The sequence below is a fragment of the Phyllobates terribilis genome, unplaced genomic scaffold (genome assembly GCF_046119375.1).
Source record: "Phyllobates terribilis strain yellow unplaced genomic scaffold, ASM4611937v1 Scaffold_1__5_contigs__length_1240528914, whole genome shotgun sequence".
Lineage (NCBI taxonomy): Eukaryota > Metazoa > Chordata > Amphibia > Anura > Dendrobatidae > Phyllobates > Phyllobates terribilis.
In genome coordinates this window covers 223834488-223852305 of record NW_027362761.1, presented here as the reverse complement: position 1 = coordinate 223852305, position 17818 = coordinate 223834488, and the positions used below count along the sequence as shown (strand labels likewise).

The following is a 17818-nucleotide window of genomic DNA, read 5'->3' as shown; positions in this document are numbered from 1 at the left end:
GTCTGTGGCCACCATACTGCTTTTTCCTACCTGTTGTGGTGCTACGCCTTTGTTCTGTTGTCTTCGCTCTACATGTTACCTTGCCAGGTTGGGTCAGTGACTTCATCGTCCACCACCTCGTCTTCCACTTCTGCACAATGGTCCTCCTCCTGACTTTCTGGCAATTGTCTCTCATCATCATCCACCTCTTGCGACAGTAATTGCTCTTTCCCACCCTTGCCTTCAAATGACCGTGGTTGCTCAAATATTTGGGCATCATTACACGCGGTCTCCTTTTGCCCTGCTTGAAGCTGGCCGGGCGTGAGGCCCGAATCTATAAATGGAAAAGTGAACAGCTCTTCTGAGTGTCCAAGTGTGGGATCAGTTGTCCTCCGGGCATTCGGGATGGTGGAAGGAAGGAGGATCAGGGTGAGGAATATGCGGTCCAGACTCATGGCTACTGAGACTTGACAATGTGGAAGACAGGGTGGTGGTGGTGGCAAAGTGACTGGAAACATTATCTGCTATCCAACCAACAACCTTTTGACACTGCTGTGGGTTCAATAATGGTGTGGTGTGGTCCCCTAGTATTTGGGACAGGAAGGTGGGGCGACAAGATTTGGGTGTTTGTTGTGGCACAATTTCAGCTTGCCCACGTCTTTGGACTTTGCCTCTGCATGCACATTCACCATCACGTCCACTTCCCCATCCCTTGCTACGCGCCTTGCCCATTTTAAATGGAGGATAATATTTTGCAAGGTCGCTACAAAAGGCTGGATTTGTATCGCAGTTATATGATACGTCTGACGGACTTCCACGGTTTTAAATAGCGGGCTTGTAATTTCTTATTATTGCCAGCGACCACGTGTGAATAGCTTCACTGACACACTGCTGCCAATCTGTAAATGGAGGACAATATTTTGCATGGTCGCTACAAATGTCTGGATTTGTACCCCAGTTATACATGTGCATCTCACTAAATTAGAATATCATCAAAAAGTTAATTTCAGTTCTCCAATACAAAAAGTGAAACTCATATATTATATAGAGTCATAACAAACAGAGTGATAGATTCCAAGTGTTTATTTCTGTTAATGTTCATGATTATGGCTTACAGCCAATGAAAACACAAAAGTCATTATCTCAGTAAATTAAAATAATTAACAAGAAACACCTGCAAAGACTTCCTAAGCATTTAAAAAGTTCCTTAATCTATTTCAGTAGGCTCCACAATCATGGGGAAGACTGCTGACTTGATAGATGTCTAGAAGGCAGTTATTGACAAACTCAACAAGGTCCCAGAGTTCCAATTTTCATTTGGAAATCAAGGTCCCAGAGTCTGGAGGAAGAGTGGAAAGGCACACAATCCAAGCTGCTTGAGGTCTAGTGTGAAGTTTCCAGCCTAAAGCCTATGGGCTGAGTCATGGTTGACATAGGTAGCCACCATCCCAAGGGCCTCCAATCACAAATAGTAGTTAGACTGGAGTAGGACTACTGTCCTGGTTTGTCCATTGCACAATGTGCATAGGGTTTGTAAAAATTAGCCCTATGGGCTGAGTCATGGTTGATGAAGGAAGGAAACGGGTTTTTATGGGAAGGGGGTGACGTTAACAGCAGTAGCATGAATCATCATTTTTGGTGAATTTAGGTTGGCTTGCTGTCATCTGAAGGGATACAAACTGTGGTATCCAGTCCTTGTTGAATTTAATCAGAGTAAGTCTGTCTGCATTTTCCGTGGAGAAGCGTGTGCGCCTATCAGTGATGATTGCCCCAGCGGAACTGAAAACAAGCTCAGACACCACACTAGCAGCCAGGCAGGCCAGCACCTCCAAGGCATATAAGGAGATGTCTGGCCAAGTTTTCAGCTTAGACACCCAATGATTAAAGGGAACTGAAGCATCAGAAAGGACGTGCGTATGGTCACTTAAGTACCCCTTGACCATGTTCTGCAACTTATCCCTCCTTGGCATTGTCACAGGCACAGATTGCCCTTGCTGTTGTGCTGGTTTATTGAAAATTGCCCAGTTTGTGCACATTTTCCCCCCACCTCTGTTGGAGCTGGTGTTCGTGTCTCTCCCCATTATCCCTTGGTGTTGAAAAGAGCCGGTACCTCTGCCACCAGCATTTTCTGAGGGTGATGTTTTCAACAACTGATCTACAATGGCCCTCTTGAACGATTCCATTGTAAGACTCTTTGGTGACTCCAAAAGGAGAGAAGGAAATTCCTCTTGTCCCTCTTCAATGCTGCACGGTTATAGGCCAGAGCCAACCAAAGGATACGTACCAAACAGATCCTCGGAGTGGCCAAGATTGGGGTCATATGTCTCCTGTGACCGATAATGGCAGCAGGAAGGAGAACCAGCTTCAGAATTGGATGGGCCAGCCTTCTGTGTATCCACAGTAGACTGTGTGGTTGTGGAAGATTTGTTGCTGCTTGACAAATGCGTAGAGGCCTTGTTTGCTATCCAAGACAGAATCTGCTCTCTCTCTTCTGGCTTTCACACACGTTTACATTGCAGACCGGGACATTTTTCCAGGAACATAGTGAATGCATCAAGCTTCTTCTGACCTGACACAGACTGAGCGCATTCTCGCGCACCACTGACAACACCCCGTCCATGTCCCTTAACAACAGGCTTTTTTGGCATTTTGGGTTTTGTTGACAGATTTTCAGATGTTGATGGCACAATCCAAGCTAGCTGTCACAGCCAAAATAGGGGTTAAAATGGCCAGGTGCATGCTTTGTAGCAGGCAGTAGGAAATATTAGGACCACTGCTTTGTGCAGGGCACTCAATGATTTTTTAAGTGGACTAATATGGACAGAAGGCAGGCTAACACCCCAAAATAGTGGTTAAAATGGCCTGGTGCGTGCTTTGTAGCAGGCAGTAGGAAATATTTGGACTACTGCTTTGTGCAGGGCACAATAGGCACATATAGGATCACGTCTGATCACTGGCTGTATTCTGCAGTGCTAACAAGCAAACGGAGCAGTAAAATGTTGGACATTATTACTTTTTTAGGAAATAATCAGGATTAAGAGCAAAAAAAAAGCCCTGATATCTAGTCCAATGGCTATCTGTAACAGGCAGCAGCAGCAGAAGCAGACAGAACGTGCAATGGACACTATTATGCTGTATAGTTTTATTCACAAATTTCTCTGCCTGCCTAACTCCTGCTATCACCACTGAATATATGCAGCTGGATTTGTTCTCAGAAAGACTGTTAGTTCAGATGGATAAGCATCCAGGTGTGGAATACCTATGCCTAACTATTACACCACCAATTCTGTCCCTCACACAGCAGCACCTCTCCCTACTCTGCCTGTCTGAAGGTTAGTCTGTGACGAGCATAGCATCACCAGGTCTTATATAGACCCGATGACGCAATGCAGCCAGCCAATCACTGTAATGCCACAACCGAGATGGCTATGACATTACAGTGAGTGGCAGGCAATACCTGCATGTTCATTGACTCTCTAAAGAGCGCCAAACATGCAGGGCGGGGACCCTAGCTCCCGCCCGAGCATCCCGGAAATACTCGCCGAGCATCTCGAGCAGTGAAATGCTCGGGCGAGTACCGAGCAGTAGCGAACACGCTCGCTCATCACTAATAGGCATCTCTGATAATATTCACCACTGCCCTATCTCTATACCTCAATATGAAGTTAATATTTTTAGGTACTGCATATCTGTTCTATACAGCTCAAAGCATGTGCAGTGACATAAAACAGTGAGGTGCGTGATGTCTTAGTCTGCAGCTTACTTTAAGGAATAACTATTTTTTATTCATGTAAATATAGCTTTTGTAAGAAAAATATTTCACTTAAATTACAGTACTTACTTAAGATTTTTTTAAAACCACAGAAGCTGAAAGAAAAAAAATCTCCAAAAATATGGCTCAAAATGTAGGAAAAAAGTGTCAACGTGTTTCCAGTTCAAGTCAGAACTTTTATTTTGACATGGAGACTAGGAGGGGTGAAAAACTGAATGTTAATATATCTCAGAGATATTAATGGTAATGAGAAAAGGAGTTCTGCAGTAAGACATGAATTAAATGCATTTGGGATATGCAAAACTATTGAAATTCATAAGGGCAGCAGATCAAGCTAGGGATCAGAATAAGTGGCTTGGAAAAAATGCTGATGAAGCTTTAAATTCAATAGATTTATAAACTGTATACAGAGAAGCCCTATGGAAAAAGGGAATTTTCTGCTCAGCACTTTTTAGGCTAGAACTAATGTCTACACATTGATCACTATGAAAAAACTATTATGATATACAGTATTTCTGCTCTATGGACAATAAAATTGTCTATTCTTAGGACTTTAGTGCGCAATTTAACAAATTAATGTAAAATATATAAATGGCATTATAAAAAAATTGTTTTCTGAAATAATTTGTTGTGTATTCCTTTGGGCCTGAAATTTAAACTGTTTCTCAGTGAAGCTGCTCACTATTTAAGTAGGCAGTAATATATTGTCATGGTGTATGAGTTAAAGACGCACTCCCATCAAAGTTTTCATCCTCTTAATATATTGCAATCATATTATATAACACTGTGTACTTACAATTGCTCATTTTGCCTTTCTACCCAGTTAGTTCTTCTGTTTTCCATTATGTCTATGACATCACTTGATTAAAAACTGAATCATTCTAAGCTCTATGTAGAAACAGGAAGTCTCTTTTCCTTGCATGACTAATGAGTCACTGCAAAAGTCCCTGGCAGGTGGGAGGAGGGAGCAGGTGGGTCAAGAGTTGAAGAGGGGAATAATAAATGCAGGGACAAGAGACTTTCTGTTTCTACATAGAGCAGAGAAAAGAGAAGAATTTACTGGGTAGAGAGATGCAAAATGAGCAATTGTTAGTACACAGCAGGAACGAACTGGGACTGAAATTCAGCCCTGGCAGTTTAAAGTACACTGGCCCCTACAGTCCTCGCCCCAGAGCCCCAGATGGGGATATCTATTACTAATATTACCCTGCCTGGAGGAAATCATGATTTCCAATATTTCTAATAATACCGCTATATAAGACCGAATAATAACAACAATACCGCAATAACAATATTGCAATATAACAGACAAATACCAACAAATAATAACCAAATATTACCAGCATATACAGTATTGATAATACCCCCATACTGATCATTAAAGGGGTTGTCCAGTCTTGGGGTTAAAGTCTATGTGACGTCAGACTTCTGAATCCTCACAGCACGCACTGTCAGGATTCTCCGGTGCCAGCATTGGGAGCGGCCATCATGTGACCACAAGCATGAGATTTCTACAACTTCGGCCACATTCCGACTAAGCATACTCTGCTTTGCTAAATTCACTTGTATGGAGTGAGGCAGTGCATGTCTAGTCAGCACATGATCGCATGAATTCAAATCACATACTTGTGGTCACATGACCGCCCGCTCCCAGCATCGGAGAATATTCACAGCACATAATGCACACACTGTGAGGATTAAGCAGTCTGCAGTCGCACAGAGTCACACAGAATAACTGCAGACTTTAACATCTAATTTGGACAACCCCTATAGCAAAAACCACTGCATTAGGACTGATATCAATACCATGCAGTGACCATATAATGGTAATATCAGCTTTACCTCAGTGCTCTGCAGACCATATATGTGTGCACTGTGCAGGTTCTCACCAGTGATGTTCTTGCTGATTGTTGTCATTAGTTTTCTCTTTTCTTTTTCATTCGGCCCAGACCGCCATGACCTATTATTCCGTCCACAATTCGTCCCTGTAAAATATAACATCTTTACTTTATATTATTATTTTACTTTATTTATACTAAAATATGACATCTTTACTGCTTTTATAAGACCCTCCTCTCATTCTACCACCTCTACACAAACCACAACTTGTGTTACTGTGGCACCCTGCTACTACAGGTACCACAGGACCCAAAAGGGTGCATGGACGGATTTCTCCACAAGAGGCCCTCACTACAAACAAACACCTCCACCCTTCCGCCTCAGACCACCAGAGGGAGACCTGTTAGGGATATATATATGGAGGGTGGAGTCAGGCAGTTCAGAAAATCAGAGAGCGTGCTGGCGCTGAGACCAGTGAAGGAGCAGCACATCTGCTGCTGTGTTCTGAGGGCCCCGAGTGTGGCCAGAGGCAAAGAGGAGAGGAGAAAGGAGTTAAGGGGGCAGAGGAGCATCATAGGCTCACCCCAGAATGCAAACCGGACACCGGGTCCACGCCTACAGGGTCCTCTAAACCAGTAGGGATTACTGACATACCAGGAGGATTACAGATCCCTGGTCTTCCTGAAGCTAAACCCTTTACAGGACTAGGAACCATGAAGGCCCCAGCGTCGAGGGATAGTGGTTGCCAGAGAAAGGTCCTACTACCAAGCGACAGGTGAGAGAACAACACAACAGAGAAGCTAGGCCCAGTTGCAGGCTGGCCAGGAGCCTAGAGAGAGAGGGAGAAATGGACCAGGAGGCCTTATACCTGCTCACTGGGGAGAGTCCAGAAGTGCATCCTTCCTACTGAGTACCCTGGACCGTACCTGACATCTGCACCAGTAAAGGTACTGAAGTGAATCTCCTGTCTCTGTTAATTACTCCTGCTGTGCCATCTCTTCTGCACTACAACGCCCAGCATCATCATCTGCCCTAACACCTGCCCCGGGGGCCTGCTCCGCCTGTGGGGAGCAGAAACATCCCAGCTGCCATCCCATCACCCCCGGAGGTCTGCAGCAGCGCCGGTAACCGTTACCGGGAACCACAGGTGGCATCACGAGACAAACTGTACACTAAAACCCCCTTTTCAAGAGAGAAACCAGAGTACGGGCCCGGGAGCCGACTGCCGTGACATCCAAAACAAGGTAAAAGGCCCGGGTACCGAGTCCCCTATATCCCCCTGGGTGAGACATTACCTTATAATAATTCCCCTGTGCCTTCTTACAGCTATACACCACCTCCTTTAATAATAATCCCCATGACCCCTTATATTAGTGACCATGCAGCTCCTTAAAAATAATACAAACACCCCCTGCGCTTTCTTATTGCAATAATAATGCTTCCTTGCTTCCTCATAATGATAACAACCATTGGGCCTTCTTATAATAATGACCCTCAGTGCCTCTTTATTGTAATAAGGCTTCTAAGCAGGGACATACATAAAAAATAACAGGTCTCATAGAAAAAGTCCTATCACATCACAGTCAAAGAAGGGAACATCTTCCAACTTTCTAAGAAACAGAGAAGGATATGTATTGCAGCACTTACATTTATTTTCCCTCTACTAAAGCCCCTATGTGGTCTCACCCATTATGATACCACTTACATGACCCTCGTAGAGAATTATGCCCCCACACAGTATGATGCAGCCCAGCACCCCACATATTAAGATGGTCACCACAGCCCTCCATATATTATGGCATTCACCACTCCCCCTAATATACAGTATGAGGTGAACCACAGACCCCTATATAAAGTATGATGTCCCCCATAATCACATAATCACCCCATTAAGTTTGATATCCCCCTTAATCACCCCATACAGTATAAAGGTCACCACAGCCCCCCACATAGTATAATGTACCCCATAGACCTCCACACAGTATAATGTCCACCACAGCCCCCACGCACTATGAAGATCCCCCACGGACCCTTATATAGTATGATAGTCCCCCCAAGAGCTCCCTGCATAGTATGATGGTCCCCCACAAACAGCCCTATATAGTATGGTGGTGGCCCCAAACAGCCCCTCATATAGAATAATGGTCCCCCACACGAGTTGGGGGTCACTTGGGTAATAGTGATCACAAAATAATACGTTTTCATGTAACCTTTAATAAGATGTGTAGTAGAGGGGTTACAAGGACACTAAACTTCAGGAAGGCTAATTTCCAATGGTTGAGAGATGATCTTAGTGCAATAAACTGGGACGATAGCCTGAGACATAAAGCTACACAAAGCAAATGGGAGACATTTATTAACATCCTGAATAGTACCTGTGCACAATATATACCCTTTGGGAATAAACATGCTTGAAATAGGAGGAAACCACTATGGCTAAATAGAGCTGTTAGGGGCGCAATAAGTGACAAAAAGAAAGCATTTAGAGAACTAAAGCAAGTAGTTAGTGATGAGGCATTAAATAAATATAGAAAATTAAATAAATTATGTAAAAAACAAATCAAGGCAGCAAAGATTGAGGCAGAGAGAATCATTGCCAGAGAAAGTAAAAATAACCCCAAAATATTCTTTAACAACATAAATAGTAAAAAACAAAAAAATTATAGTCTTGGCCCCCTTAAAAATAGTCTGGGTGAAATGGTGGATGAGGATGAGGAAAAAGCCAATATGCTAAATGATTTTTTTTCAACCGTATTTACACAAGAAAATCGCATGACAGAAAACTTGATTAGTGATAACAAAAATTCTCCATTAAATGTCACTTGCTTAACCCAGCAGGAAGTACGGCGGCGTCTAAAAATCACTAAAGTTGACAAATCCCCGGGCCCAGATGGGATACACCCACGAGTACTGCAGGAATTAAGCAACGTCATAGATAGACCATTATTTTTAATCTTTAAAGATTCCATAATAACAGGGTCTGTACCACAAGACTGGCATATAGCAAATGTGGTGCTAATATTCAAAAAGGGGACAAAAACTGAACTTGGAAATTATAGGCCGGTAAGCTTAACCTCTACTGTGGGTAAAATCCTGGAGGGTTTCCTAAGAGATGCTATAATAGAGTATCTGAAGAAGAATAACCTCATGACCCAATATCAACATGGGTTTACAAGAGACCGTTCCTGTCAAACTAATCTGATCAGTTTTTATGAGGAGGCAAGTTCGGGACTGGACCAAGGAAATGCAGTGGATGTTGTGTATATGGACTTTTCAAAAGTTTTTGATACGGTTCCACACAAAAGGTTGATACATAAAATGAGAACAATGGGGATAGGGGAAATATATGTATGTGGGTTAAGAATTGGCTCAGTGATAGGAAACAAAGGGTGGTTATTAATGGAAAACACTCAGACTGGGTCTCAGTTAATAGTGGGGTACCACAGGGGTCAGTATTGGGCCCCCTTCTTTTTAACATATTTATTAATGACCTTGTAGGGGGCATACAGAGTAATATTTCAATATTTGCAGATGACACTAAACTCTGCAGGGTAATCAATACAGAGGAGGACAATCTTATATTACAGGAGGATCTATGTAAACTAGAAGCTTGGGCTGATAAATGGCAAATGAGCTTTAATGGGGATAAATGTAAGGTAATGCACTTGGGCAGAGGAAATAAAATGTATAATTATATGCTTAATTGTAAAACACTGGGCAAAACTATAACTGAAAAAGACCTGGATGTATTGGTGGACGACAAGCTCACGTTTAGTGGCCAGTGTCACGCAGCTGCTGCAAAGGCAAATAAAATAATGGGATGCATTAAAAGAGGCAAAGATGCTCATGAGGAGAACATAATTTTACCTCTATACAAGTCATTAGTGCGACCACACTTAGAATACTGTGTACAGTTCTGGTCTCCGGTGTATAAGAAAGACATAGCTGAACAAGAGCGGGTGCAGAGAAGAGCGACCAAGGTTAATAGAGGACTGCTGGGTCTGCAATACCAAGACAGATTATTACACTTGGGGTTATTTACTGTGGAAAAAAGAAGGCTTAGGGGTGATCTTATTATTATGTACAAGTATATGAGGGGACAGTACAAAGACCTTTCTACTGATCTTTTTACTCTGAGGCCTGAGACGGGGACAAGGGGGCATCTTCTACGTCTGGAGGAAAGAAGGTTTAATCATAATCACAGATGGGGATTCTTTACTGTAAGAGCAGTGAGACTATGGAACTCTCTGCCGCATTATGTTGTAATGATGGATTCACTGTTAAAATTTAAGAAGGGCATGGATGCCTTTCTTGAAAAGTATAATATTACAGGTTATATATACTAGGTTCCTTGATAAGGCGTTGATCCAGGGAACTAGTCTGATTGTCGTATGGAGTCGGGAAGGAATTTTTTTCCCCAATGTGGAGCTTAGTGTTTACCACATGAGTTTTTTTTGCCTTCCTCTGGATCAACATGTTAGGCTATGGGTTGAACTAGATGGACTTAGTCTTCCTTCAACCTTAAAAACTATGTTACTATGTTACAAACAGCTCCTTATACGGTATGATCCCCCACAAACAGCCTCCTCATATAGTATGATGGTTCCTCACAAACAGCCCCCCATATAGTATGATGGTCCCCTACAAACAGCCCCCTGTACAGTATGATGGTCTCCTACAAACAGCCCCCTATATAGTATAGTGGTTCCCCACAAACAGCCCCCATATAGAATGATGGTCCCCCAGAAATAGCCCCCATATATTACGATGGTTCTCCACAAACAGTCCCCCATATAGTATGATGGTCCACCACAAACAGTCTCCAATATAGTATTATGGTCCCCCACAAACAGCACCCTATATAGTATGATGGCCCCCACAAACAGCCCTCTATATAGTATAGTGGTCCCCACAAAGCGTCCCCTATATAGAATGATGGTCCCCCACAAACAGCCCTCATATAGTATGATGGTCCCTCCACAAACAACCCCCGTATAGTAATTATTATTATTATTTATTATTATTGCGCCATTAATTCCATGGTGCTTTACATGTGAAAGGGGTATACAAATCACAAGCAACTACAATCATTTTGAACAATACAAGTCAGCGACTGGTACAGGAGGAGAGAGGACCCTGCCTGCGAGGGCTCATAATCTACAAGGGATGGGAGAGGATACAGTAGGTCGGGGTAGAGCTGGTCGAGCAGCGGTATGATGGAGTGGTGGTTACTGCAGGTTTTAGGCTTGTCGGAAGAGGTGGGTGTTTAGGCTCCATTGAAGATATCCACGGTAGGCGAGAGGAGTCTGATGTGTTGGGGTAGAGAGTTCCAGAGTAGAGGGGGAAGCACGGGAGAAATCTTATATGCGATTGTGGGAAGAAGAGATAAGAGGGGAGTAGAGAAGGAGATCTTGTGAAGATCGTAGGTTGCGTGTAGGTAGGTATCAGGAGAATAGGTCCCAGATGTATGGGGGAGACAGGTTGTGGATGGCTTTGTATGCCAGGTTAGGGTTTTGAACTGGAATCTCTGAGTAATGGGGAGCCAGTGAAGGGATTGACAGAGAGGAGAGGCCGGGAATAGTGGGGGGACAGGTGGATTAGTCGGGCTGCAGAGTTTAGGATAGATTGGAGGGGTGCGAGAGTGTTAGAGGGGAGGCCACAAAGCAGAAGGTTGCAGTAGTCAAGGTGGGAGATGATGAGGGCGTGCACTAGTGTTTTTGCAGATTCGTAGTTGAGAAATGTGCGGATGCGAGATATTTTTGTGTAGGAGTCGGCAGGAAGTGGAAAGGGCTTGGATATGTGGTTTGAAGGAGATATTAGAGTCCAGGGTTACCCTGAGGCAGTGATGTTGCGGGACTGAGGAGAGTGAGAAGCCATTGACTATGATGGATAGGACAGATGGGGGGTTGAGTAAGACGGTAGAAAGATGATTAACTCTGTTTTATCCATGTTAAGTTTTAGAAATCTGTCAGAGAAGAAGGATGAAATAGCAGACAGACATTGTGGGATTCTGGTTAGTATGGAGGAGATATCGGGTCCAGAGAGGTAGATCTGTGTGTCGTCAGTATAGAGGTGATACTGAAAGCCATGGGACTCTATGAACTGTCCGAGGCCAAAGGTGTAGATTGAGAAGAGCAGGAGTCCTAGGACTGAACCTTGAGGGACACCGACAGATAGGGGGCGAGATGAGGAGGTGGTGTGAATGTCTGGTCTGTTAGGTAGGAGGAGATCCAAGATAGGGCCAAGTCTGTGAAGCCGAGAGATGAGAGAGTCTGTAGGAAGAGGGAATGGTCCACTGTGTCAAAGGCAGATGATTGGTCCAGGAGGAGGACAGAGTAGTGTCGCTTGGATTTGGTTGTTAGTAGGTCGTTGGTGACTTTACTCAGGGCAGTTTCAGTGGAGTGTTGCAGACGGAAGCCAGATTGTAAGCGGTCAAAAAGAGAGCATGAGGAGAGGTGGGAGGACAGTTCAAGGTGGATGTGTTGTTCCCGTAGTTTTGAGGCATAGGGGAGAAGATATATGGGGCGATAGCTAGTCAGAGAGAATGGGTCAAGGGAGAGCTTTTTGAGAATGGGTGTTTTCGAGGCATGTTTGAAGCATGAGGAGAAGACACCAGTTGTTAGTGACTGGTTGAATAGGTAGGTTAGTGTTGGGATGAAGACTGTAGTGAGGTTAGGGATGAGGTGGGACGGGATTGGATCAAGTTCGCAGGTGGTGAGGTGTGATTTGAAGAGTAAAGAGGAAACTTGATCTTCCGTAATGGTGGAGAAGCTGGTTTTGGAGGAGGAGGGTAGAGTAGATATGAGGAAGGGGTATGGGGACTTTAGGCGAAAGCTTTGTCTGATGGTGTCAATCTTCTGCTTGAAGAATGAGGCAAAGTCTTCAGCTGAGATAAGAGGCGAGAAAGGAGGCGCTGGGGGGCAGAGGAGAGAATTGAAAGTGTTGAATAGCTGTTTAGGGTTGTGAAACAGGGAGGATATGAGAGATGAGAAGTATGTTTGTTTTGCTGCAGTGAGTGTGGACTTGAAAATAGTGAGGGATTGTTTGAATGCGATGAAATGCTCATTGGAGTGGGTCCTTTTCCATCTCCGTTCAGCAACCCTGGAGGCCCTTCGCAGTTTTTTAGTCAGGTTGGTGTGCCAGGGTTGCCTGTTGAGTGTGCGAGCTGTGGTATGAGTGAGGGGGGGCGACCGAATTGAGAGCTGCAGCTGTTGTGGTGTTATCTAAAGTGGCAGCAGCATCTGCATTGTGTAAGGAACTTAGGTCTGTAAGAGGGAGAAGAGATTCAAAGAGTGTAGGTCAAGGTGTCTGAGATTTCTGCGAGGGTGTGCAAGTTTGTGGAGTGGGGATTGTACACCTGGAGAGGAGAGGAAAGAGAATGTAAGTAGTTTGTGGCCAGACAGTGGAAAAGGGGAGTTAGAGAAGTTAGATAGGAAACAGAGGTGGGTGAAGATGAGGTCCAGTGTGTGTTCATCTTTGTGAGTGGGGTTAGAAGACCAATGAGGAAGGCCGAAGGAGGAAGTGAGGGATAGAAGTCTAGAGACATATGAGTGGAAAGTGTCAATGGGGATTGTTGAAGTCACCGATAATGATAGTGGGGATGTCAGCGGAAAGGAAATGAAGCAGCCAGGTGGTGAAGTGGTCGAAGAAAGAGGTGGCTGGTCCTGGTAAGTGGTAAAACACGGCCAGATGGAGCTTGCAGGGGGAATAGATGCGCACAGAATTCAGACTGTGGGGATGTGCTGAGGAGGGCCAGGATTTGGAGAGATATCTCCTGCAGTCAGAAGGAGCAGGGAAAGTGTTAGTAGGTGGGAGCAGGAGAGAGCAAGAGGTGGCTGTTTGTGTTTGGAGAGACAGGAGTGAATATTGAGGAATAGTTCTGAGGAGGAGGTGAGATGAATGGGGAGGATGGAAGGAGAGATGAAACAAACACAAACATTGTTTACTTTGCCTGTGTATCCAATATCCTTTGGTTCCCTTCAGGTTCAATTCAGGTCTAAATCTTCAATATGCCACACTACGTCAGCAGACTTAGTCTTCACAATATATATGCTAGCAAATGCATTCCGGTGTTAAGGAGAGGGAAGAGGCCTCCAACCCATCTTTATCAGATAATTACAAATTGACCCAGATGCAGGATATAACACAAGCAAAGTAAAACAGCCTGGCCATAAAGAAAAGTGTTGAACAGGGACCGTGCTGTGGTCAGCTTACAAACATACTAGGTTAGTGTAGACAGGAATGGCAAGATATATCACACACATGGAAAGATGGGTGTCGTACCAGGTTAGTGCAGACAGGAATAGCAAGATATATCACACACATGGAAAGCTGGATGTCGTACCAGGTTAGTGCAGACAGGAATGGCAAGATATATCACAAATGGAAAGCTGGGTGTGAAACAGACCTCTATATGGTATGGTGGCCCCCCACAAACAGCCCTCTTTATACTATGGTGGCCCCCTACAAACAGCCCTCTATATAGTATAGTGGCCCCCCCACATACAGCTCTCTATATAGTATGGTGGTCCCCCACAAAGAGACCCTTATATAGAATGATGGTCCCCCACAAACAGACCCCATATAGTATGATGGTCCCCCGCAAACAGCCCTCTATATAGTATGTTGACTCCCCACAAACAGCCCCCATATAGTATGGTGTTCCCTCCAAACAGCCCCCATATAGTATGATGGTCCCTCACAAACAACCCCTTATACAGTATGATGGTCCAACACAAACAGCCCCCATATAGTATGATGGTCCAACACAAGCAGCCTCCTATATACTATGATAGTCCAACAAAGACAGCCCCCATATATCAGGATAATCCCCCACAAACAGCTTCCATATAGTGTGATGATCCCCCACAAACAGCCCCCATATAGTGTGATGATCCCCCACAAACAGCCACCATATAGTATGATGGGGCCCCACAAACACTCACCATATAGTATTCTTAGTATTATGATTCCCCACAGCCTCCAGAAATAAAAAAAATCCTTATACTCTCCTAACCCTGGCTCTTTGTCCTCCGTCTCCTCTTCTGTTCCTCTCAGTGGATGCTGGCTGTGCGATGCAGTGATGTCATAGCATCGCTGATGTCACCTGTGTGCGACGGCCTCCAGCAGGCCCTCAGCAGAAGGGATGCCTGTGGCCCTCCTGTGTAAGTGACCTGTGTGCGACGGCTTCCAACAGGCCTCCAGCAGAAGAGATGCCTGCGGCCCGCCTGCGTAAGTGACGGAACCTGCAGCTCTGTGCTCCGTCACAATGGTTAATAACAGGTAATGCGGCCCACAGCCAGACCGGCCCATCTGGCATTTGCCAGAACTGCCAGACGGCCAGTCTGGCCCTGGTGCACAATGCTATATAATATGATGATTGCAATATATTAAGAGGATGAAAACTGTCATGGGAGTGATTCTTTAAGGGTTTTTCCTGGGCATAAGACTATTGTGTGCAATACTCTCTCAACGCTTCCCAGACAGATAACGTTGAGAAGGATCCAACATGTTCAATTTTGTTTGCCAATCCTTTTGCTCTCTGGGATATAAGCCACTATTATAGAAATCTGCCAGTGCTCTCTTATAAAAAACAAGATCTCTCAATGGGTGCACCTGTTTGGAGCTGCTGGAAGAGGCAGCAATTCACTGAACGATCATCAATCATACAGTGCTGGCCAAAAGTATTGGCACTCCTGCAATTCTGTCAGATAATACTCAGTTTCTTCCTGAAAATGATTGCAATCACAAATTCTTTGGTATTATTCTCTTCATTTAATTTGTCTTCAATGAAAAAAGCACAAAAAGAATTGTCCTAAAGCCAAATTGGATATAATTCCACACCAAACCTAAAAAAGGGGGTGGACAAAAGTATTGGCACCCTTTGAAAAATTATGTGATGCTTCTCTAATTCGTGTAATTAACAGCACCTGTAACTTACCTGTGGCACCTAACAGGTGTTGGCAATGACTAAATCACACTTGCAGCCAGTTAACATGGATTAAAGTTGACTCAACCTCTGTCCTGTGTCCTTGTGTGTATCACATTGAGCATGGAGAAAAGAAAGAAGACCAAAGAACTGTCTGAGGACTTGAGAAACCAAATTGTGAGGAAGCATGAGCAATCTCAAGGCTACAAGTCCATCTCCAAAGACCTGAATGTTCCTGTGTCTTCCGTGCGCAGTGTCATCAAGAAGTTTAAAGCCCATGGCACTGTGGCTAACCTCCCTAGATGTGGACGGAAAAGAAAAATTGACGAGAGATTTCAACGCAAGATTGCGCGGATGGTGGATAAAGAACCTCGACTAACATCCAAACAAGTTCAAGCTGCCCTGCAGTCCGAGGGTGCAACAGTGTCAACCCGTACTATCCATCGGTGTCTGAATGAAAAGGGACTGTATGGTAGGATACCCAGGAAGACCCCACTTCTTAACCCGAGACATAAAAAAGCCAGGCTGGAGTTTGCCAAAAATTACCTGAGAAAGCCTAAAACGTTTTGGAAGAATGTTCTCTGGTCAGATGAGACAAAAGTAGAGCTTTTTGGGAAGAAGCATCAACATAGAGTGTACAGGGAAAAAAAAGAGGCATTCAAAGAAAAGAACACGGTCCCTACAGTCAAACATGGCGGAGGTTCCCTGATGTTTTGGGGTTGCTTTGCTGCCTCTGGCACTGGACTGCTTGACCGAGTGCAAGGCATTTTGAAGACTGAAGACTACCAACAAATTTTGCAGCATAATGTAGGGCCCAGTGTGAGAAAGCTGGACCTCCCTCAAAGGTCATGGGTCTTCCAGCAGGACAATGACCCAAAACACACTTCCAAAGCACTATAAAATGGTTTGAGAGAAAGCACTGGAGACTTCTATGGTGGCCCGCAATGAGTCCAGACCTGAATCTCATAGAACACCTGTGGAGAGATCTCAAAATGGCAGTTTGGAGAAGGCACCCTTCAAATATCAGGGACCTGGAGCAGTTTGCCAAAGAAGAATGGTCTACAATTCCAGCAGAGCATTGTAAGAAACTCATTGATGGTTACCGGAAGCGGTTGTTCGCAGTTATTTTGGCTAAAGGTTGTACAACCAAGTATTAGTCTGAGGGTGCCAATACTTTTGTCCGGCCCTTTTTTGGAGTTTTGTGTGAAATGATCAATGATTTGATTTTTGCTTCATTCTCTTTTGTGTTTTTTCCTTGCAAGCAAATTAAATGAAGATAGTAATACCAAAGAATTTGTGATTGCAATCATTTTCAGGAAGAAACTGAGTATTGTCTGACATAATTGCAGGGGTGCCAATACTTTTGGCCAGCACTGTAAATCATCAATATTAGATCGGTGGAGATCTGACACCCGTCACCACCCATCAGCAGTTTGCAGCTTCCAAGCAGGTCAGATGTACACAGTGTACAGAGTCAGAGCAGCACACTGTGTAGTTGCTGTTCTCAGGTGCTGCAGTTTATTTTATTTATTTATTTTACTCACTTATATAGCGCCATTAATTCCATAGCACTTTACAGACATTATGGGCACTGTCCCCATTGGGGCTCACAATCTAAATTTCTTATCAGTATGTCTTTGGAATGTAGGAGTAAACCGGAGAACCCGGAGGAAACCCACGCAACCACGGGGAGAACGTACAAACTCATATTCACTTCAATAGAAGCTAAGCTACACTACCAAGAACAGACTCTACACAGTGTATGGATGTATGCTATTATAGCACTGTAAACATTGCTTTTATGACTACAGCGAAAGCAGCAAAAAGCTGATAGGTGAAGGTGCCAGATGATTTTAAGGAATTTAAAGAGAGAATATAAAGTGTATTCATTGCTACAGACGAAATGGCAAATGTACTAATGTCACAGGCCTAATCTTCTGTTGCTCTTTCAAAAATATTTGTTTCTACCCGTATGCCTGCAGAGTAGGTAAGATACTCCCAGTATAAAGTTACTTCTTTTTTTTAGCATGCTCAGAAAAGAAGGACGGAAGGAAAGCAGAGAGGTACAGAGAGTGTGAGAGTGAGGAAGAGAGGAAGGGAGAGATGGATGAAGGAAGGAAGAATGTAATCGAAGCAAGGAAAGATTTAAAGGACTTTACATTCTGCACACTGTCTACTACTTATTCTATTACTTTAGAAGGATTTTTGAAGGGGGCATAGAGCATATTTACAGTTAGCTTTGAACCAGCAAAATCAGGGAATGTTGCTAGAACTTGAGCAAGATGTCATCTTCTACTGAT

The 17818-nt window shown here is 44.1% G+C and overlaps 1 long non-coding RNA gene across 2 annotated transcripts in view; it reads right to left on the bottom strand.

Annotated features, from left to right (window-relative positions):
* The window catches only part of LOC141166444 (uncharacterized), a 148968-nt gene that overhangs the window by 85105 nt on the left and 46045 nt on the right, over positions 1-17818 (bottom strand). For both annotated transcript variants that reach the window (XR_012251296.1, XR_012251295.1), the window contains exon 2: positions 5641-5736. This is a non-coding gene — a long non-coding RNA (uncharacterized lncRNA). The remainder of the gene's footprint in view (positions 1-5640; positions 5737-17818) is intronic.